Source organism: Giraffa tippelskirchi, chromosome 2 (assembly GCF_054371585.1).
Source record: "Giraffa tippelskirchi isolate mGirTip1 chromosome 2, T2T-mGirTip1v1.2.pri, whole genome shotgun sequence".
In the NCBI taxonomy this organism is placed as follows: Eukaryota; Metazoa; Chordata; class Mammalia; order Artiodactyla; family Giraffidae; genus Giraffa; species Giraffa tippelskirchi.
The window spans coordinates 103,012,536-103,035,223 of NC_137276.1; the positions used below are offsets into that span (position 1 = coordinate 103,012,536).

The 22,688-nt window shown below is 41.4% G+C and overlaps 1 protein-coding gene and 1 pseudogene across 5 annotated transcripts in view; one reads left to right on the plus strand and one right to left on the minus strand.

Annotated features, from left to right (window-relative positions):
* Nucleotides 1-22,688, plus strand: part of CPNE4 (copine 4) — a 635,297-nt gene that overhangs the window by 393,590 nt on the left and 219,019 nt on the right. The window lies entirely within an intron of this gene.
* Nucleotides 14,389-14,868, minus strand: LOC145538201 (large ribosomal subunit protein uL23 pseudogene; annotated as a pseudogene).

Below are 22,688 nucleotides of genomic sequence, written 5' to 3' on the forward strand. Positions count from 1 at the left end.
CACTCACCACAACTAGAGAAAAGCCTGTGCAGCAGCAAAGACCCAGCATACCCAAAAATAAACAAATAAATAATATTTTAAAAGGGTCCTCATTGAAAAATATCATTATTAAAAAAAAAAAAGAATCAGTCTGCCCAAGTGGTTGGTGGTAAATTGAAAAATCCATTGAGATTAATTTTAGGATTACCATCCATTTTCATTTATCAGAAGCTCTCTCTGTTGTTTACAAAGAAATTAATAGGAATGGGGGAAAAATTAGAGAGCTTTGTGGTATGTGGAGCAGCTTGAATCTTCTGGGGTGATGCCAGAGCAGTCATCATCCACAATAGCCTTGATCATTCCGGAATTCAGCTTATCGCAGGGTAGACTCAGAACAGACAACCAGGACTTGACAAGGAGAATGTGCCTCCTATGCTCTGGGTGTCCGTCCCACCATGTTCTCTCTCAGCCCTGTGTAGGCAGCTTCAACTTTTAAATTAACTAATACAGTAAATATATTCAGTCACTAAGTTGTGTCTGACTCTTTGTGTTCCCATGGACTGCAGCACACCAGTCTCCTCTGTCCTCCACTATGTCTCAGAGTTTGCTCAAATTCATGTCCATTGAGTTGGTGATGCTATCTAACAATCTCATCCTCTGCCACTCCCTTCTCCTTTTGCCTTCAATCTTTCCCAGCATCAGCGTCTTTTCCAATGAGGTGGCCAAAGTGTTGGAGCTTCAGCTTTCCCATAATATAATGAATCCAATTTCTTGGATTCTAAAAGAAGTCTTTCAGGGACTGGTAAAATGAAAAGTGAAATATGTGGAAATGGGACAAAAAGAAGGGGGGCTGGTTGCTGAGTCTCAGTGGAAGGAGAACCCGGGTGAATGGCTAGACTGACGGACATCCCCCAGACTTGTCACCAGGTGTGGCCTGTGGCTAAAAAAAGCTGTTTGATCTGAACTGAGTGTGGTGAGAAGGCAGTGGGCTGTGACACGTGTCAGGATCCACCCTAGGCTGAGAAGAAACTCAGCTCTCCCACTGTCTTCTAGTTTCTGAGCTAGAGTTTCATGATGATAACAACTTATGGTAACTTGGGTTTGGCTTCAGATAGAAGCTCAGCACTTTAAAGAGGAGCTCGGAGAGAGAAGCTGATCAAGAGAAACATCAGGCAAGATGAGAAGTAAGGACCACAGAAACTGCAAAACATTGAACACACTCAGTGGTTTATTATGTATCATTAATTTAATAAATACTGAGCAAACAGTTTGTGTTTTTGGCACTGTGCCTGTGTGGAGCATGTAAGTCAACACATCCTACTTGTGTTGTAACTTCTTTGCCCTTAGAGAAAGTAAAAGGTATCTATTTTCTTAACACTTTAGTGCCAACTCCTTCAAGTGTGTTTTGCTGGATATTAATATATGTATTTTGGGAGAAGGGGAAAGGAGGGTTAAGTACACTTGGAAATTTTTAGATAAGTTAACACATTAATTGTTGCAGAATCCCTCAGGAGCCTGTAAAATACTACACTATGCATGACAACTTTCTAAGAAAAGGGTACAGTGGACAGTGAAGTGAAAAGTGAAAGTGTTAGTCGCTCAGTCATGTCCTACTCTTTGTGACCGCGTGGACTGTAGATTGACAGGATCCTCTGTCCATGGAATTCTTCAGGCAGGAATACTGGAGTAGGTTGCCATTCCCTTCTCCAGGGAATCTTCCTAATGCAGGGATTGAACGTATGTCTCCTGCATTGCAGGCAGATTCTTTACCATCTGAGCCACCAGTATTCTTGCCCGGAGAATTCCATGGGCAGAGGAGTCTGGTGGACTACAGTCCAGGCAGTCACAAAGAGACAGACATGACTGAGCAACTAAAACAGTGGACAAGACTTCCAAAATTCTTTTGACTGCAGATGCCTTATGTCTAGGAGCTGCTTGTTGAACTCAATGTTGTATAGCATGCTTCTGTGTGGATACTGCTGTAAAGCCCTGATTAGGGACTTCCCTAGTTATCTAGTGGTTAAGACTCTGTGCTTCCACTGAGGGGGCATGGGTTGTTTCCCTGGTTGGGGAATTAAGATTCATATGCTGTGCAGGGATAGGATGCTATTATCCTTATACCTCAGAGGGAAGACAGAATGAAAACTACAATCACAGAAAACTAATCAAACTGATCACATGGACCACAGCCTTCCCTAACTCATGAAACTATAAACCATACCGTGTAGGGCCACACATGACAAACGGGTCATGGTGGAGAGTTCTGACAAAATGTGGTCCACTGGAGAAGGAAATGGCAAACCACTTCAGTATGCTTGCATGGAGAACCCCAAGAACAGTATGAAAAGGCAGAAAGATATGACACTGAAAGATGAACTCCCCAGGTTGGTAGGTGCGCGATATGCTATGGGAGAAGAGTAGAGAAATAACACCAGAAGGAATGAAGAGATAGAGCCAAAGGGAAAACAACACCAAGTTGTGGATGTGACTGGGGATGGAAGTAAAGTCCAACGCTGTAAAAAAACAATATGGCATAGGAACCTGGAATGTCAGGTCCATTCAGTTCAGTTCAGTCGCTCAGTCGTGTCCGACTCTCTGCGACCCCATGAATTGCGGCACGCCAGGCCTCTCTGTCCATCACCAACTCCCGGAGTCCACCCAAACTCAAGTCCATCGAGTTGGTTATGCCATCCAACCATCTCATCCTCTGTCGTCCCCTTCTCCTTCCGCCCCCAATCCTACCCAGCATTAGGGTCTTTTCCAATGAGTCAACTCTTCGCATGAGGTGGCCAAAGTATTGGAGTTTCAGCTTCCACGTCAGACCTTCCAATGAACAACCAGGATTGATCTCTTTTAGGATGCATTGATTGGATCTCCTTGCAGTACAAGGGACTCTCAAGAGTCTTCTCCAACACCATAGTTCAAAAGCATCAATTCTTCAGCGCTCAGCTTTCTTCACCGTCCAACTCTCACATCCATACATGACCACTGGAAAAACCATAGCCTTGACTAGATGGACTTTTGTTGGCAAAGTAATGTCTCTGCTTTTAAATATGCTATCTAGGTTGGCCATAACCTTCCTTCCAAGGAGTAAGCGTCTTTTAATTTCATGGCTGCAATCACCATCAGCAGTGATTTTGGAGCCCCCAAAAATAAAGTCTGACATTATTTCCACTGTTTCCCGATCTATTTCCCATGAATTTATAGGACCAGATGCCATGATCTTAGTTTTCTGAACGTTGAGCTTTAAGCCAACTTTTTCACTCTCCTCTTTCACCTTCATCAAGAGGCTCTTTAGTTCTTCTTCACTCTCTGCCATAAGGGTGGTGTCATCTGCATATCTGAGGTTATTGATATTTCTCCCGGCAATCTTGATTCCAGCTTGTGTTTCTTCCAGCCCAGCGTTTCTCATGATGTACTCTGCATATAAGTGAAATAAGCAGGGTGACAATATACGGCCTTGACGTACTCCTTTTCCTATTTGGAACCAGTCTGTTGTTCCATGTCCAGTTCTAACTGTTGCTTCCTGACCTGCATACAGGTTTCTCAAGAGACAGGTCAGATGGTCTGGTATTCCCATCTCTTTCAGAATTTTCCACAGTTTATTGTGATCCACACAGTCAAAGGCTTTGGCATAGTCAATAAAGCAGAAATAGATGTTTTTCTGGAACTCTCTTCCTTTTTCGATGATCCAGCGGATATTGGCAATTTGATCTCTGGTTCCTCTGCCTTTTCTAAATCCAGCTTGAACATCTGGAAGTTCACGGTTCACGTTTTGCTGAAGCTGGCTTGGAGAATTTTGAGCATTACTTTACTAGCGTGTGAGATGAGTGCAATTGTGCGGTAGTTTGAGCATTCTGTGGCATTGCCTTTCTTTGGGATTAGAACGAAGACTGACCTCTTCCAGTCTTGTGGCCACTGCTGAGTTTTCAAAATTTGCTGGCATATTGAGTGCAGCACTTTCACAGCATCATCTTTCAGGATTTGAAATAGCTCAACTGGAATTCCATCACCTCCACTAGCTTTGTTCGTAGTGATGCTTTCTAAGGCCCACTTGACTTCACATTCCAGGATATCTGGCTCTAGGTGAGTGATCACACCATCGTGATTATCTGGGTCGTGAAGATCTTTTTTGTACAGTTCTTCTGTGTATTCTTGCCACCTCTTCTTAATATCTTCTGCTTCTGTTAGGTCCATACCATTTCTGTCCTTTATCGAGCCTATCTTTGCATGAAATATTCCTTTGGTATCTCTAATTTTCTTGAAGAGATCTCTAGTCTTTCCCATTTTGTTGTTTTCCTCTATTTCTTTGCACTGATCACTGAGGAAGGCTTTCTTATCTCTCCTTGGTATTTTTTGGAACTCTGCTTTCAGATGGGAATATCTTTCCTTTTCTCCTTTGCTTTTCGCTTCTCTTCTCTTCCCAGCTATCTGTAAGGCCTCCTCAGACAGCCATTTTGCTTTTTTGCATTTCTTTTCCATGGGGATTTTCTTGATCCCTGTCTCCTGTACAATGTCACGAACCTCTGTCCATAGTTCATCAGGCACTCTGTCTATCAGGTCTAGTCCCTTAAATCTATTTGTCACTTCCACTGTATACTCAAAGGGGATTTGATCTAGGTCATACCTGAATGGTCTAGTGGTTTTCCCTTCTTTCTTCAATTTAAGTCTGAATTTGGCAATAAGCAGTTCATGATCCGAGCCGCAGTCTGCTCCCAGTCTTGTTTTTGCTGACTGTATAGACCTTCTCCATCTTTGGCTGCAAAGAATATAATCAATCTGATTTCGGTGTTGACCATCTGGTGATGCCCACGTGTAGAGTCTTCTCTTGTGTTGTTGGAATAGGGTGTTTGCTATTACCAGTGCGTTCTCGTGGCAAAACTCTATTAGCCTTTGCCCTGCTTCATTCTGTATTCCAAGGCCAAACTTGCCTGTTATGCCAGGTGTTTCTTGACTTCCTACTTTTGCATTCCAGTCCCCTATAATGAAAAGGACATCTTTTTTGGGTGTTAGTTTTACAAGGTCTTGTAGGTCCATTAATCAAGGTAAATTGAAAGTAGTCAAACAGGAGATGGCAAGAGTGGATATGAACATATTAGGAATCAGTGAAGTAAAATGGACTGGAATCAGTGAATTTAATTCAGAAGACCATGATATCTACTACTGTGGGCAAGAATCCCTTTGAAGAAATGGAACAGCCCTCCTAGTCAGCAAGAGTCCAAAATGCAGTACTTGGGTGCAATCTCAAAAATGACAGAATGATCTCTGTTCGTTTCCAAGGCAAACCATTCAGTATCACAGTAATCCAAATCTATGCCCCAACCAGTAATGCTGAAGAAGCTGAAGTTGAATGGTTCTATGAAGACCTACAAGACATTCTATAACTAACAACAACAAAAAAAGATGTCATTTTCATTATAGGGGATTGGAGTGCAAATGTAGGAAGTCAAGAGATACCTGGAGTAACAGGAAAATTTGGCCTAAGAGTACAAAATGAAGTAAGACAAAGGCTAACAAGTTTTGCCAAGAGAACACACTGGTCATAGCAAACACCCTCTTCCAACAACACAAGAGAAGACTCTACACATGGACATCACTAGATGGTCAATACAGAAATCAGATTGATTATATTCTTTGCAGCCAAAGATACAGTCAGGAAAAACAAGACCGGGAGATGACTGTGGCTCAGATCATGAACTCCTTATTGCAAAATTCAGACTTAGATTGAAGAAAGTAGGGAAAACCACGAAACCATTCAGTTAGGACCTAAGTCAAATTCCTTACGATTATACAGTGAAAGTGACAAACAGATTCAAGGAATTAGATCTGATCGACACAGTGCCTGAAAAACTATAGACAGAGGTTTGTGACATTGTACAGGAGGCAATGATCAAGATCATCGCCAAGAAAAAGAAATGCAAACAGGCAAAATGGTTGACTGAGGAGGCCTTACGAATAGATGAGAAAAGAAGAGAAGCTAAATGGGAAAGACTAGAGATCTCTTCAAGAAAATTAGAGATATCACGGGAACATTTCATGCAAAATGGGCACAATAAAGGACAGAAACAGTGTGAACCTAACAGAAGCAGAAGATATTAAGAAGAGGTGGCAAGAATACACAGAAGAACTATACAAAAAATATCTTAATGACCCAGATAATCACGATGGTGTGCTTACTCACCTAGAGCCAGACATCCTGGAATGTGAAGTCAAGTGGGCCTTAGGAAACATCTCTATGAGCAAAGCTAGTGGAGGTGATGGAATTCCAGTTGAGCTATTTCAAATCTTAAAAGACAATGCTGTGAGAGTGCTGCCTTCAATATGCCAGCAAATTTGGAAAACTCAGCAGTGGCCACAGAACTGGAAAAGATCCATTTTCATTCTAATCCCAAAGAAAGTCCATGTCAAAGAATGTTCAAACTACTGCACGATTGCACTCATCTCACATGCTAGCAGCAAAGTAATGCTCAAAATTCTCCAAGTCGGGCTTCAACAGTACATGAACTATGAACTTCCAGATGTCCCATCTGGATTTAGAAAAAGCAGAGGAACCAGACATCAAATTGTCAACATCCACTGGATCATCAAAAAGGCAAGAGAGTTCCAGAAAAACACATACTTCTGCTTTATTGATATGCCAATGCCTTTGACTGTGTGGATCACAGCAAACTGTGGAAAATTTGTCAAGAGATGGGAATACCTGACCACCTTACCTGCCTCCTGAGAAATATGTATGCAGGTCAAGAAGCAACAGTTAGAACTGGACACGGAACAGCAGAGTAGTTCCAAATAGGGAAAGGAGTACGTCAAGGCTGTATATTGTCACCCTGCTTATTTATCTTATATGCAGATTATATCATGTGAAATTCTGGGCTGGACGAAGAACAGGCTGAAGTCAAAATTGCTGGGAGAAATATCAATAACCTCAGATATGCGATGACACCACCCTTATGGCAAAAAGCGAAGAACTAAAGAGCCTTTTGATGAAAGTGAAAGAGGATAGTGAAAAACCTGATTTAAAACTCAACATTAAACAAACAAAGATCATGACATACAGTCCCATCATTTCATGGCAAATAGATGGGGAAACAGTGACAGACTTTATTTTCTTATGCTCAAAAATCACTGCAGATGGTGATTGCAGCCATGGAATTAAAAGACGCTTGCTCCTTGGAAGAAAAGCTATGACCAACCTAGACAGCATATTAAAAAACAGAGACATTACTTTGCTAACAGAGGTCCATCTAGTTAAAGCTATGTTTTTTCCAGTAGTCATGAATGGATGTCCATTTCTTGTACTATAAAGAAAGCTGAGTGCCAAAGTATTTATTGATGCTTTTCAACTGTGATTTTGGAGGAGACTCTTGAGAGTCCATTGGACTGCAAGGAAATCAAACCAGTCAATCCTAAAGGAAATCAGTCCTGAATATTCATTGGAAGGACTGATCCTGAAGCTGAAACTACAATACTTAGGCTAACTGATGCAATGAACTGACTCTTTGGATAAGACCCTGATGCTGGGAAAGACTGAAGGCAGGAGGAGAAGAGGATAAAAGAAGAGGAGATGGTTGGATGGCATCACCAACTCAATGTACATGAGTTTGAGCAAGCTTCGAGAGTTGTTGATTGTAGGGTAGCCTGACATGCTGCAGTCCATGGAGTTGCAAAGAGTCAGACACAATGAGCAACTCAACTGAACTGATGCTGTGCAGTGAACTGAACTGAACTGATGCTGTGCAGTGCAGTAAAAAAATAAGTTAAAAAATAATAATAAAGTACTGATCATCCCATTTGGGGTAGGCAGGATGCCTGACTGTGCACTTCTCTGTTAACCAAGCATCCTGATCTATCTGGCTGCATGGTCACCTCTGAATGATGCTTGGGTTGAGAGGCATCTGGAGTGATTTAGCTCATTTCCTAAGATCGCATTCCATGGCATGGCCTGGTTCCATAGTGTTGTCCCCTTTAGGGAACCTGGCTTTTAGAATGTTGTTTCAGATATTGTGGGATTAACCCTCATTAACCAACACCACACAAAAAAAAGGTTGAATATGTGGATGTTTGTTTTGAACTTTGAAGTTGAAATGCTGGGCCCTGGGTCCCATAAGCATCTGTGTAGCTGTGTAGGCAGTTGTGGAATAAGCAGTTTGGTGTGGGGAAACCAAGTGCTGAACCAGCAGGCAGAGAACCTAGTTTATCCACATGCCTACTATCAGTCTATAGCTTCAGGAGTTTGAGAATGTTGTTTTAATATCTGTGCGCCTCAGTTTCCTCTGTTACAAGTTGAATCACCAGCGTAGAAGAATGACACACATTTGACACCTGAGCCATCCTGCCCCTCCCACACCTAGGGCAGACATTGCTAAGCAACCATCTTCTTTGTAAACACAGAGATGGCCTCGGGCACTTTTCCAGTACACTATTCCCACCAACCACTCAGAACCGAGAAGAAGGATGGAAAGTGAACGTGAAGTCGCTCAGTTGTGACCAACTCTTTGCGACCCCATGGACTGTAGCCTACCATGCTCCTCTGACAATTTTCCAGGCAAGATTTCCAGGATTTTCCAGGCAAGAGTACTGTAGTAGGTTGCCATTTCCTTCTCCAGAGTATCTTCCTGACCCAGGGATCGAACCTGGGTCTCCCGCGTTGTAGGCAGACGCTTTACTGTCTGAGTCACCTATCTCTCATTAGCTGCTGCCATTCTCTGACTGGATGAATGCTAAGATCTGAGATTATCACTATCAACAATATCTACTTTCTGAGAAAAGCCAAGGAGAGGTGAGTGCCCCCAGTGAATGGGGAAGCACTGTTGGGGGAGAGCCTCAGGCATAGGATGATCTGCTCCCCTCTCGTCAATGGCATTCAGAGAAAGTCCATTTGGATCATTTCACAATCTGGGCAGTTACGAGTTGACTTATAAGCAGAATGGATGTTGATTATTCTAAAGGAGTCAGGGGAGGAGGAACTGGAACCTGGAAGGTTGACCCCAAGCCATGGGACCACCCCCACTGCTTCATTCCTGCATGTGGGCACCTGTTGTAAGGACAGGGAGGCAGCCTCTAGAGCCCACCTGCATAGTCGGCTGGTTGGTGCACATGTGGGACTTGGCACGCATATGCAGCATCCTGCAGATGAGTTTCTTTTCACTATTTCACGTCAGTCAATAAAAAAGCTAATGCTCTCCAGTCTTAGATGACCTTTCCCGAGGTCTCTAGAATTGTGATAGAGAGATGAGATGATGGGACCATTCTGTTAATAACCAGCATCTGAGTGAAGTGCAAATTTCTTTCCACTTTTGTTGGCTTAACCTTCAAACTCCCTTATGAGGAGGATCTGACAGGAGCTGCAACTCAAAGTGACCTGCAATCCAGCCCCTTCCCATTCCTGTCTCAGCAGGGTCTAACTCCCTTTAGAAGACAGATATGAGTTTTGTAAGGGAGTTTCTGATAGTTTGATATTCATGTGCCAGCTTATAGGTGAAGTCCGATAGAAGGCAGTTAGTTTAGGATTGAAAACATCATTTATGTTATTGACTCTTCTTAAGTCCTATCCACTTAAAGCATCCAGATTTCTCCTGAGCCATCCCCAAGGGAAATGAGTTAAGTGAAAGAGCAAAATATAAAGGAGGGGGAAGAGAAGGTTTGAAGACAGGGAGAGGCATGCTGGACACCCCACAGTCACACTGAGAAATCTTTTCTGGGTCTGTCACCCAGCTTAAGACAGTAGAGATTGTTTTCCTTTCAAAGAACATTTAGAGTCTTGAGTATTAGGAAGGACTCTGCTTGAAACCATTATGTTCAGAAGGTACCTGAAGAGATGTGTCCTCTTCAGGAAAGATGGTCATGTTCCAGGGAAGAGCTTTTAAAGAAAGTCCACATGGCTCGATCACTTACACCTGAGTGACTGTGGCAGGTTAACCCCTTGACCCTATGTCTTCTTACGTGTAAAATAGTGATAGTGGTACTATATGGTTATTGGGAGAACTAATGCGATAATACTTGTGAATTGGTTGAAAAATGCCTGTGGCATATTAAATATTCAGCAATGTTCCTTGTGATCTATTACAGAACCCAGTTGAGGAATAGACGTTGAGGCTAAGAGGAAGTTACCACATGAATCATATATTGATCACCAGTTTTCAGACTCTTAAAAGAGCATATAATGCATTCATCGTGAGCCACCAGACTGGACACAATTTTGCCTGCCCTTGGGATTCTTAAGGCGCTTCCAGAAGACATGTTAATGTCACACATAGGGATTTTGAATGTGTGTGCAGAGTTAAAGGGGTCAGCAAGGGATGCTGAGATGCTCTGGGAGTAGCAATACAGGGAAGGCACCACTAGGCTTGATGGGCAGGTGGAGATGGCAGTGTTACTAGAACCCAGTGAGGGCTAGAACCTTGCAGGCAGGCTACTAGCAGAGGACTATGGGATGGGAAGACATAGTCACTGTACAGTTGCAGTGTGGGGCAGGGAGAGGGACAAGAAAAACATACTGACCTCTCTTTCCTCCTCCTTTCTCATCTCCTACTGTTGCCTCCCATTGGCTGAAGGAGGCAAGCTGGCAAAGAAATCCTAACAAAGCAATTCATGCAGCCAATCTCCTGGGGGCACAGAGTAGAGCAGAAAATCTGTGGATGCAAAGGAGGCTAATCACCACATTCACTAACTCATCTCACGAATTGAGAGTGTTCCAGTTAGTGGAGTGCTCAGATGGATAAACCTTCAACTAAATCAGCTCACAGTTATTTCCTTCAGTCTTCATATCCTGTAGCACAATGCAGCAGTCAAGATAGCAGCTCCCAAGAAAGCAGAAATGTGCCAACACACAATATGACCAGGAGGTGGGGGTGCTCAGAGTAGATCACGTGATACCTTCTGGTCACCATGATCTTGGAGCTGAGCCATAGCACCTGGTAATATAATATTACTAGTTCTCAAACTTAACTGTGCATTGGTTAAGATTTCTAAATTATATATATTTAAATTACATAAAAAGTTTAAAGATCACCTGTGTCTTGGTCTATTAGGGCTGCTATAACAAAATACCATAGACTGGACAATTTGTAAGCAAAAGAAATTTATTTCTTACAGTTCTGGAGGCTGGAAGTCCAAATCAAGGGGTCAGCAGATTTGGTGTCTGGTGAGAGCCTGTTTCCTGGTCACTAAGCACTGAAGTGTCTTCTTGCCATGTCTTTATGTTGCAGAAGGGGCAAGGGAGCTCTTTGGGGGCTCTTTTTTTAAGTGCACTAATCTCATCTGTGAGCATTCCACCCTCATGACTTAATTACCTCCACAAAGCCCCATTTCCTAATAACATCACACTGGGGCTTATGTTTCAAATAGGAATTTTTGACCATGGGAACTAAGCCACACACACTGGGCACTCATATTGGGGAGAGGAACACCTGAGGAGGATGCAGAGATGTATACTTGAGACCCCTACCAATAGGGGCTAAGGAGGCCAGCAAAAGAAGAGGAAGACCCAGAAACCCTGCCTGTGGCCCTTGAGACCTCTCTGAAGGTGCCTTTAAGTGCTGCTCATTTCATTCATTTCTGAGCTACACTCTTCAATGAGGCGATGTGACTCTGCTGTTTACTCTGAGCAGTACAAACCCAGCTGAGACTAGTGGTTAAAGGATTGCCTCACACTAGGTCCTCTAGCAGGCTAATCCCACGGGCTGCATAAAAAGAACCCAGTTCACACAAGTGACTCTGTTCCTTGAGAGGAAGATGAAGTGCAGAGCAGAAAGATAAGTGATATGTATGTGTTGGGGGTGGGATGAGGTGGGGGTTGGCAATGGATTGACTTCTGTAATTCTAGATTAAATTCATTCAATTTAATCTAGGACATTTGAAGATCTTTCTGTGGGGTGGGTGAGTAATGCCTTTTCAGAGCTGAATCTTTTTTTAATTGGACTATAATTGCTTTACAATGTTGTGTTAGTTTCAACTGTGTAGCATTGTGAATCAGTTATGTGTATACAGATATCCCCTTCCTCTTGAGCCTCCCTCCCACCTCACCCCCATCCCCCATCTAGGTCACCACAGAGCACCGAGCTGAGCTCCTTGTGCTGTACAGCAGCTTCCCACTATCTGTTTTACACATGGTAGTGTATATATGTCAGTGCTACACTCCCAACTGTCCCACCTGCTTTCCCCCCTCCCATGTCTACAAGTCAGTTCTCTATGTCTGTATCTCTATTCCTGCTCTGCAAATAGGTTTATCTATACCAGTTATAGAGAGTCCATATATGTGTTGATATATGTTTGTTTTTCTCTTTCTGACTTACTTCAGTCTGTACAACAGACTCTATGTTCTTTCACATCACTCCAAATGATTCAATGGCATTCCTTTTAGTGACTAATATTCCATTGTATATATGTACCGCATACACGCATGCTAAGTCGCTTCAATCGTGTCTGACTCTGTGACCCTGTGGACAGTGGCTGGTGAGGCTTCTCTATCTATGGGAATCTCCAGGCAACAATACTGGAGTGGGTTGCCATGCTCTCCTCTGGGGAATCTTCCCAACCCAGGGACTGAACCCACATCTCTTATATCTCCTGCTTTGGCAGGTGGGTTCTTTCCCATTAGCACCATCTTGGAAGCCTGTATATATGTACCACATCTTCTTTATCCATCCATCTTTTATTGGACATTAAGATTGTTTCCACTCTCTTGATGTTGTTCAGTCCCTAAGTTGTGTCCAACTCTTTGTGACCCTAGGGACTGCACCATGCCAGGCTTTTCTGTTCTTCACTATCTCCTGTAGTTTTTGCTAACTCAAGTACATTGAGTCATTAATGCCATCCAAGCATCTTATCCTCTGTCATCCCCTTCTTTTCTTGCCCTCAGTATTTCCTAGCACCAGGATCTTTTCCAGTGAGTTGGCTCTTCACATCAGGTGGCCAAAGTATTGGTGCTCAGCTTCAGCATCAGTCCTTATAATGATAATTCAGGGTTGATTTCCTTTAGGGTTGACTGGTTTGATCTCCTTACTGTCCAAGGGACTCACAAGAGTCTTCTCCAACACCACAGCTCAAAAGCATCAATTCTTTGGCATTCAGCTTCTTTATCATCCAGCTCTCATATCTGTTCATGATTACTGGAAAAACCATAGCTTTGACTATAAAGAACTTTTTCAGCCAAGTGATGTCACTGCTTTTTTAATATGCTTTCTAGATTTGTCATTGCTCTCCTTCCAAGGAGCAAGCGTCTTTTAATTTCATGGCTACAGTCACCATCTACAGTGAGTGTGGAGCCCAAGACAATAAAGTCTGCCACTGTTCCCACTTTTTCTCCTTCTATTTGTGATGAAGTGATGGGTCCAGTTGCCATAATTTTCATTTTTTGAATGTTGAATTTTAAGCCAATTTTTTCACTCTCCTCTTTCACCATCATCAAAAGGCTCTTTAGTTCCTGTTAGCTTTCTTCCGTTAGTGACATCATCTGCATATCTGAGGTTGTTGATATTTCTCCTGGCAATCTTGATTCCAGCTTGTGATTCATCCAGCTTGGCCTTCACACAATGTACTCTGCATATAAGTTAAATAATAAGCTCGGTGACAATATACAGACTTGAAGTACTCCTTTCCCAATTTTGAACCAACCCATTGTTCCATGTCCAGTTCTAGTTGTTACTTCTTGACCTGCATGCAGGTTTCTCAGAAGACAGGTAAGGTAGTGTGCGATTCCCATCTCTTTAAGAATTTTCCACAGTTGGTTGTGATCCACACAGTTAAAGGCTTTAGCATAGTCAGTGAGGCAGAAGTAGATATATTTCTGGAATTCCCATACTTTCTCTATGATCCAAAGGATATTGACAATTTGATCTCTGGTTCGTAGGCCTTTTCTAAATCCAGCTTGTAATCTGGAATTTCTCGTTTCACATACTGGTGAAATCTAGCTTGAAGTATTTTTTTTTAGCATTACTTTGCTAGCATGTGAAATGAGCACAATTTTATGGTAGTTTGAACATTCTTTGACATTTCCCTTCTTTGGGATTGAAATGAAACCTGACTTTTCCAGTCCTGTGGCCACTGCCAAGTTTTCCAAATTCGCTGGCATATTGAGTGCAACACTTTAATAGTATCATCTTTTAGGATTTTAAATAGCTCAGATGGAATTTCATCACTTCCACTAGCTTTGTTCACAGTAATGCTTCCTGAAGCCTACATCACTTCACACTCCAGGATATCTGGCTCTAGGTGAGTGACCACACTATCATGGTTATCTGGGTCATTAAGATCTTTTTTGTACAGTTTTTCTGTGTATTCTTGCCACCTCTTCATAATATCTTCTGTTTCTGTTAGATCCTTGCCATTTCTGTTCTTTATCATGCTCATTCTTTTTTTTTTTTTCATAGTGAAAACTTTTATATTTGGAATTAGCCAGCAGGACTCAGTTTAGATGATCCCAATTTTGTTGGCAACATCCAAAGCATCATAGTCAGGAGCCAGTCGAACACATGCCTTCTTCTCTCCATCAGGCCTGATCAGAATATTGACCTTAGGCACATCAATGTCGTAGAGCTTCTTCACAGACAGTTTAATTTGGTGCTTGTTGGCCTTGACGTCCACAATGAATACCAGTGTGTTGTTGTCTTCTACTATTTTCTTCATGGCTGACTCGGTGGTGAGGCAGAATTTGATGATGGCATAGTGGTCAAGTTTGTTTCTCCTAGGGGTGCTCTTCCAAGGATATTTGGGCTGCCTCCTGAACCGCAGTGCTTTGGGCCGCCGGAAGGTAGGTGACGTCCGGATCTTCTTTTTCTTGTGGCTGTGGACACCTTTCAACACTGCTTTCTTGGCCTTCAAAGCTTTTGCTTTGGCTTCAGCTTTAGGAGGGGCAGGGGCTTCCTTCTTCGCCTTCAGCGCCATCTTCATGAAAAGTATCATGCTCATTCTTGCATGAAATGTTCCCGTGGTATCTTCAATTCCCTTGGAGAGATCTCTAGTCTTTACCACTCTATTGTTTTCCTCTATTTCTTTGCATTGTTCACCTAAGAAGGCTTTATTATCTCATGCTTCTTTGGAACTCTGCATTCAGATGGGTATATCGTCCCTTTTCTCCTGTGCCTTTCACTTCTTTCCTTTTCTCATCTATTTATAAGGCCTCCTAAGATACTTTCCCTTCTTGCATTTCTTTTTCTTTGGGTTAGTTTTGGTCCCCACCTCCTGTACAATATTCCATCTGTAGTTCTTTAGTGACTCTATCTACCAAATCTAATCCCTTGAATCTATTCCTCACCTCCACTGCATAATCATGAGGGATTTGATTTAAGTCATACCTGAATGGCCTAGTGATTTTCCCTACTTTCTTCAATTTAATCCTGGATTTTGCAATAAGGAACTCATGATCTGAGCCACAGCTATTCCAGGTCTTATTTTTGCTAACTCTGTAGAGCTTCTCCATCTTTGCCTGCAAAGAATATAATCAATCTGATTTCAGTATTGACCATCTGGTGATGTCCATGTGTAGACATCACATGGAAGAGGGTGTTTGCTATGACCAGTGCCTTCTCTTGACAAACCTCTGTTAGCCTTTGCCCTGCTTTATTTTGTACTCCAAAGCCATACCTGCCTGTTACTCTAGGTATCTATTGACTTCCTACTTTTGCATTCCAATCCTCTATGATGAAAAACATCTTTTTTTTGGTGTTATTCTAGAAGATCTTGTAGGTCTTCATAGAACCATTCAACCTCAGCTTCTTTGGCATTAATGGTTGGGACATAGACTTGGATTATGTGATGTTGAATGGTTTGCCTTGGAAATGAACTGAGATCACTGTCATTTTTGAGACTGCACCCAAGTACTGCATTGTAAACTTTCTTATTGACTATGAAGGCTGCTTCATTTCTTCTAGGGCTTTTTGCCCACAGTATTAGATATAATGATCATGTGAGTTAAACTCACCATTCCCATCCATTTTAGTTCATTGATTCCTAAGATGTTGATGTTCAGTCTTACCATCTCCTCCTGATCACATCCAATTTACCTTGATTCATGGACCAAGCATTCAAGGTACCTATGCAGTATTATTCTTTATAACATCAGATTATACTTTCACCACCAGACATATCTACCACTGAGCATTGTTTCTGCTTTGGTCTAGCCTCTTCATTCTTTCTGGAGCTCTCTCTCCCCTCTTCCCAGTAGCATACTGGATACCTACTGACCTAGGGGGCATTACAATATGACATCTTCTGGTGTCATTATCTTTTTGCCTTTTCATACTGTTCGTGGGGTTCTCAAGGCAAGAGATGCACAGCCGTATTCTGGTATTAGAATATTGTAAATATACATGCCCTGTGAGTGTGTGCATGCTAAGTCCCTTCAGTCATGTCTGACTCTTTGCGACCCCATGGACTGTAGCCCACCAGGCTCCTCTGTCCATGGGATTCTCCAGGCAAGAATACTGGAGTGGGTTACCATGCCCTTCTATTGTAAATGGCTATTGTAAATGGTACTGCAGTGAACATTAGAATACAAGTATCCTTTTGAATTATGGTTTTCTGGATCATATGGTTGTTCTATGTTAACTTTTTAAAGGTTCTCCATACTGTTCTCCACAGTTGTTGTATCAATTTACATTTCTTGATATAGGTAGAATGATGTCTATTTTAATATGACTGCTGTAAGAAACTACCATAGACTGGGTGGCTTAAAAGATAGAAACTTGTTGTCTCACAGTTCTGGAGGCTAGGAGTCCAAGATCAAGGTATAACCAAGTTTTGATCCTTCTGAGGGCATTAGGGAGAATCTGTTCTACATGTCTCTTCTGGCTTCCAGTGGTTTGCTGGCCATCATTGCTGTTTCATGGGTTGTAAGTGTAACGCCAATCTCTTCCTTCACGTCCAAATGGCATCTCCTTGTATTCATATCTGTATCTGAATATCCCTATTTATAGGACACCAGTCATATAAGATCAGGGCTCCTCCCTATTCTAGTATGACTTCATCCTAACTTCTAACTTCAGTAACAACTGTATCTTCAAATAAGATCACATTCTGATGTACTCAACATATGAACTTTGAGGGACATAATTCAACCCATAATAAAAAAGTAGAAAAAGCATATATGTTTTTAATTGGACAGACTGTGTTTGATCCTTCTCTTTACCACTGCTTTTCTGATTCAGTTTTATTTTGTCACCTGCAAAATAAGGATAATGTCTTTAATAGACTTATTGATTAAATAATAAATAATAATAATATTATAATAATTATATATTTATTGTTTATTTTTAATATTATATTTATTTATTTAGACCCCTGTTCGATTCCTGGGTTGGGAAGATCTGCTGGAGAAGGGATAGGCTACCCACTCCAGTATTCTTGGGCTTCCTTTGTGGCTCAGCTGGTAAAGAATCTGCCTGCAATGCAGGAGATTTGGGTTCGATCCCTGGGTTGGGAAGATCCCCTGGAGAAGGGAAAGGCTATCCATTCCAGTGTTCTGGCCTGGAGAATTCCATATATAGTCCATGGGGGCACAAAGAGTCAGACACGACTGATCAATTTTCACTTCACTTCATATATATTAATATATAATATATATTATATTAATAATATATATAATACATATATAGTTAATAAAAATAATAAATATGTATAAATAAAAAATAAAAATATAAAGTTTTTGGTGAAATGAAGCACTATTTTATGTATCACTAGTTAACAAGAAAATGCTTTCAATTAAACAATGGCATATCATCAATTATAACATGCATCCAAATTTTAAATATATTACATTGTGAAAGAAAAGGTTTTTTAAAAGTTAAGGAAGATAAGGATTGAAAATAACTGGTAAAGTACCTTCTACAGAAAGGTAAGAAGGTGAACAATAAATGTACATCACTTTTTCCTCTCACCCCTTCCTTTGCCTGTGCAGAAAAGTTACCATCACCATTGGTCACCACCCAAGCTGCTGTTCATTTCCAGGTGGAATTAAAATAATTTAGTAGGCAGGGTCAAAATTCCTAAGGAGGTGACTTTTGTGAAGCATGTTATTTCCATAACAATACTTTTATGATTGCTTCAAATACAGTTGTCTTCTGAAGTTTCTTTCTGAAGGATACCCATCTTTATTCCTCTCTTGGCTAGTAAGTCCACTCATATGCATGGTGCTGAGGCCCAAAGACCCTTGGATAAATTTCTTTATTTGTTTAGTTGGGGTTGAAAATGGGTTGGACAAATAGAAGACACCACTAGCTTTGGAGAGTGTTTAGTTCTCTGTTGACTAGAACTAACCTCCACATTGTAGCATCCAGTGATGTCACACCAGTGATGTGATGACCCCAGACACCTCTATGCATTTCCACGTGCTCCCTAGGAAAGTGAGTATTGCCCCCACTGAGGACCACATATGTCCAGGTGCAAGGTCAGCTTTAGCCCAGGATATTATAAGTGAAGGAGAAGCGAATGTTGACAAATACTCAGGCATATTTTCATTCCTAGTGAGCAGGAATCATCCATGTGGCACACCACCAGAATGATGCAAGCACAAAGACATAGCACGAAAATGGTGTCAGGAAACTCAGGTTCCCACATATGACTTCTTACATAACCAGCAAAATGTTAAAGAGTGTTAGTCCTGTTCAAGTAGAAAACCCACTACAATGAAAATAAAAGCCGTATCTCACCACCAACAACCTATCTCCCCCTGTTGAGTGATTTTCAAGACCAGTGACTTATTTCTTTCAGCTGTAGGGCAAGCCCACCAACCCCACAGCCAGCACTTGAAAGCATCTGAAGCTGAGTAGTGCTAATTCCTGTGACTCAGTGACTTATCTTAATATCTAAATTCTATGTGGTTTAATATGTCCCTTTGGAAGTTCCATGGTTTGAAAAATTCTCTGTAATCAATCCTTTATTTTTGATCCTAACATTATCCTTTCTTTTTTCAGAGAAAGTTAGTTTCTCCTCACTCACTAAATAAATATTGAGGAAATATTAAGGAATATAAGTTTTAAATAATATCTAATTATAAGCCTGCCCTAAGGGTTAGGTTATGTCTCTCTCTGGTGCATGATATCACTCTTCTCCAGCCCTGCTATCCTTGGGATAAAGACTTGTACTTCTCTAGGAAACCTTCGACTGTTCAGTGAGACATCAGTTTTGGCTCCTGGCTTTAGTTTTTCCCCATTAATAGCTTCACATTGTTTAGTGCTTTACCTCTCAGTCCCCTCACCTCCTTTGCCTCTGTCAGTCCCAGCCCTTGGGGGCCTCAGGGAGCAGATGGCCATTATCTGTGTTGAATTATTTTTGATGACAGACTGAGCTTGTCCCATACACAAATCCCTGGGCAGTGTGTGGGGTCCCCATTGTATCTCCAATATGTCCAGCGGACAAACTAAAGATACAACTGCAGCCTCATTCACTTACTTTCCCCATTAGTTCCATATCCATGTCTGTTGTTTATTTTATACAGAGGATTTAGGTTAAAAAGCTTCATGACTATTTAGCATGAAGATGAAAAATCCTGCCTCTCACAAGCTGTATGAAATTGGGAAAGGTATGGAGGTCTCTCTACCTCTTAGGAAAGGGGATAATAATAGTACCTACATCACAATGTTGCCATAAGGATGAAAAGAGAGTCAGAAGATTTGAACATATACTTCACCAAAAGAGACAGATGGCAAATAAGCACTTGAAAAGATGCTCTATTAAAGCCCTCATGAGTTATTAGGAAAACACAAGTTAAAACCACAGTGTGATACCACTACACACCAGTTAGAATTTTAGGAGTTTAACATATACCTATTTCACTCCTAGAGAGAAGAAATATAAAGTTCATACAAATGTTTGTACATGAATATTCATGGCAGTTTTATGTGTAACAGCCAAACTGGAAACAGTTCATCAATGAAATATTACTCAGAAATAAAAAAGATGAACCACTGATGCACAATGAATAAATTTCAAAATAATTACACTGAATGAGAGAATAAAGACAAAAAGACTACACAGTGTGCAATTAATTTATATACCATTATAGAGAATACAAACTGATTATGGTAACAGAGAACAGATTGGTAGTTGCTTGGGAACAAAGGCAGGGAGGGGTGAGAGGAAGGTTTTAAGGGGAAATGAAGACACTGTAGGGGGTCATGGGTGCCTTCACTTTCTTGTGGGGATGGTTTCACATATCAAACCTTACTGAATTGCGTACTTTAAATAGATGTGGTTTATTTTATGTAAATTATGCCTCAATAATGCATTTTTAAAAAGTGAGTGCCTGTGACACACCAGGCCTTCCATAAGCATTAACTATCATAAATTTTACTGGCATACTGAAAAATGTTTTAGATGAAAGTCTTTAAAAGAGTATCTCTCATCAAAAGCAATATTCAGTGATTGATTCTATCATCATGATATCGTAACACAGCTACATTTTTTCTTTCCTTCTAGGGATGCTTATGAATAAAGATGAATTAAGAAAATAGTCCGGACTTTGAGGTCAAAAGGCCTGAGCTCATTACCCATTCTGTCATCCAGTACTTTGTCCTGATGTCTGACCTTGATTTTACTCTTATATAAAATAATATAAATCTACAGCATGCGATTGTTCTAAGAATCAAACAAAAATGGGTGTGAATATGTTCTGCAAACCATAAGCAACACTAGGATATCAGTCATTACAACTGCAGAGGGGAGAAGCAGAGAGAAGTGTTGACAGTTTTGCAGACTCGGTAACAGAAAGAAAGTGAAAATTTTAAACCCTTGCCCAAAAAACAACAAACAAAACCCCACATAAGAGCAAGAGCTAGACCTTCCATCTCTTGAATTCTTTTACTCTGATATTCGCACATTCAGATTGCCTAGGACACCTTTAAAATACACATTTCTAGGATCCTCTACTCTTATTGAATCAGAACCCCAAGTGTAGGGATCATGAATCGAGTGTAAGGAAACCAGCCCCAGTGATTCTGATGCAACTGGCAGTACCAGGCAATGGGTGGTCCTTTGGAAACAGCTGCCTTGACCTTGAGGCCTCTCAGTGAGAAACAACAGCCATCCTAGGCTCTGTTGCTCAAGGTAAACCTGACTTCAGTCTCCAGAAAAGATAATGTAACTCCCATAATGACTAGGAATGCCGAATGTTTTGAAGCATCAGCAAGTGTTACAAACGTTTCCCTATCACCATGCTCCTTCTAGTCCTGAGCATCCATACTCAGGAGTCTCACTGGTCCTGAGATTATCCTTGTAATTATCTATCTTGGTAATGCAAGTGTGTGTTACTTAACTTCTTTCCAAATCAGTCCTTTCCCTCACAAAATGAAGTCATTCAGTATTGCCTTGGATGGTCCATCTGAGGTGTGGCATGATGTTTATGTGGGATCAGCATTTGAAAATCAAGAAGTGAGAAGAAAGCCAGCAGGGCTGATGCGCATCAGTAATTTGTGCCCTTAGGGGTGGTTAAAGCAGAGAAATAAAGACCTGAGTTTCCATCTCCTATCTCTTATCATCTAAACCTGTCCAGGACTCTATTTCTTCAGCCACAAGAAAAGAATCTTTTCTGTATCTCGAGAATCCACCTATAAGTTACTTCTTGGGGATTGTTGCTTCAAAACCCTCTATCAAAAGGCACTACATGAATGCAGTTAAGTCTCTTATCATATGGCTCATGGTTCTAGGAATTTTGACCGAATGTTGCAACAGTGCCTCTAGGAATCAGATGGGAGAATTCATTGAAGATTAAGAGCTTGGAAAATGGAGAAAGAATGCCCATCTGAATGGGGCAGCCCCCAATTGGTTTTCATGTACAAATCCAGCCCCAGGTTGCCAGATAATCTCTGATTTTTTTTTTCCCCCAAAGGTAGGGCAATAGAAATAGTACTTCTGTTCTGTTGGCAAATTAAGGGAAAACTACTTTTTTTTTTTTTTCCGGTTACAGCTCAGTTTTATTAGGAAAACCAAAGGATAGTACACCCTCAAGGAGCGAGGGCAGGCTGACCCCAAATGAGAGGCCTCAATCCTTCTAAGCTTCCTCCTTTTATACATTTGTCTCCTCCCCCCTGAGCCTGCTGTATGCAAATTGGGCTAGCCAAGAAGGGGGAGTATTTGTTTCACCTGAAGTACTCACTCCCAACAAAAGTTTCCTTTTTTTCCACTTTCGCGGACTTTTTCCTTTCTTTGTCTCTTAGCTACTGCCATTTTGGACTCCTTTTCCCTATTCTAACTACCTAACTTTCCTTCCTCAAGAGATGGGAGGCCCAATTCTTTGGTAATGGGGCATGGCAGTCTCTCTGGCTACTTCCTGCTGAGCTGGGACAGTGAGGGGCATTGGGCCTCCTCCTCTTGCTAGTCTCAAGCCTCAGAGTCCTTATAGTGATGTCCATTTAAGGGTGAGTGGAAAAAAAAAATGAAAAAAAAAAGGATGAGTGATATTTTCTGTGGTCAGGTGTAGTTTTATATATCCTTGTTGAACTGGCACTGCATATTGTAGCTTGTTGACCTGGGCAGAGACAAAATGGGTTAGACAATTGATAATACATGGAGCAATCATAAGCAGCATCAATATGGTGATAACAGGGATTAGTAGGGGCATTAGCCAACTCCAAATTCCCCTTTGCCAGGAGAAAGGTCCCCCAAAGAGAGGTGGTAGCCACCCCGAAAACTCTCCAGCTCATTCTTTGAGATCCTGTAGGATCTGAATGTTTTTCTTGAGGTCTGTGAGACTTTCTTCAACTTAGCTGGAAGTATTT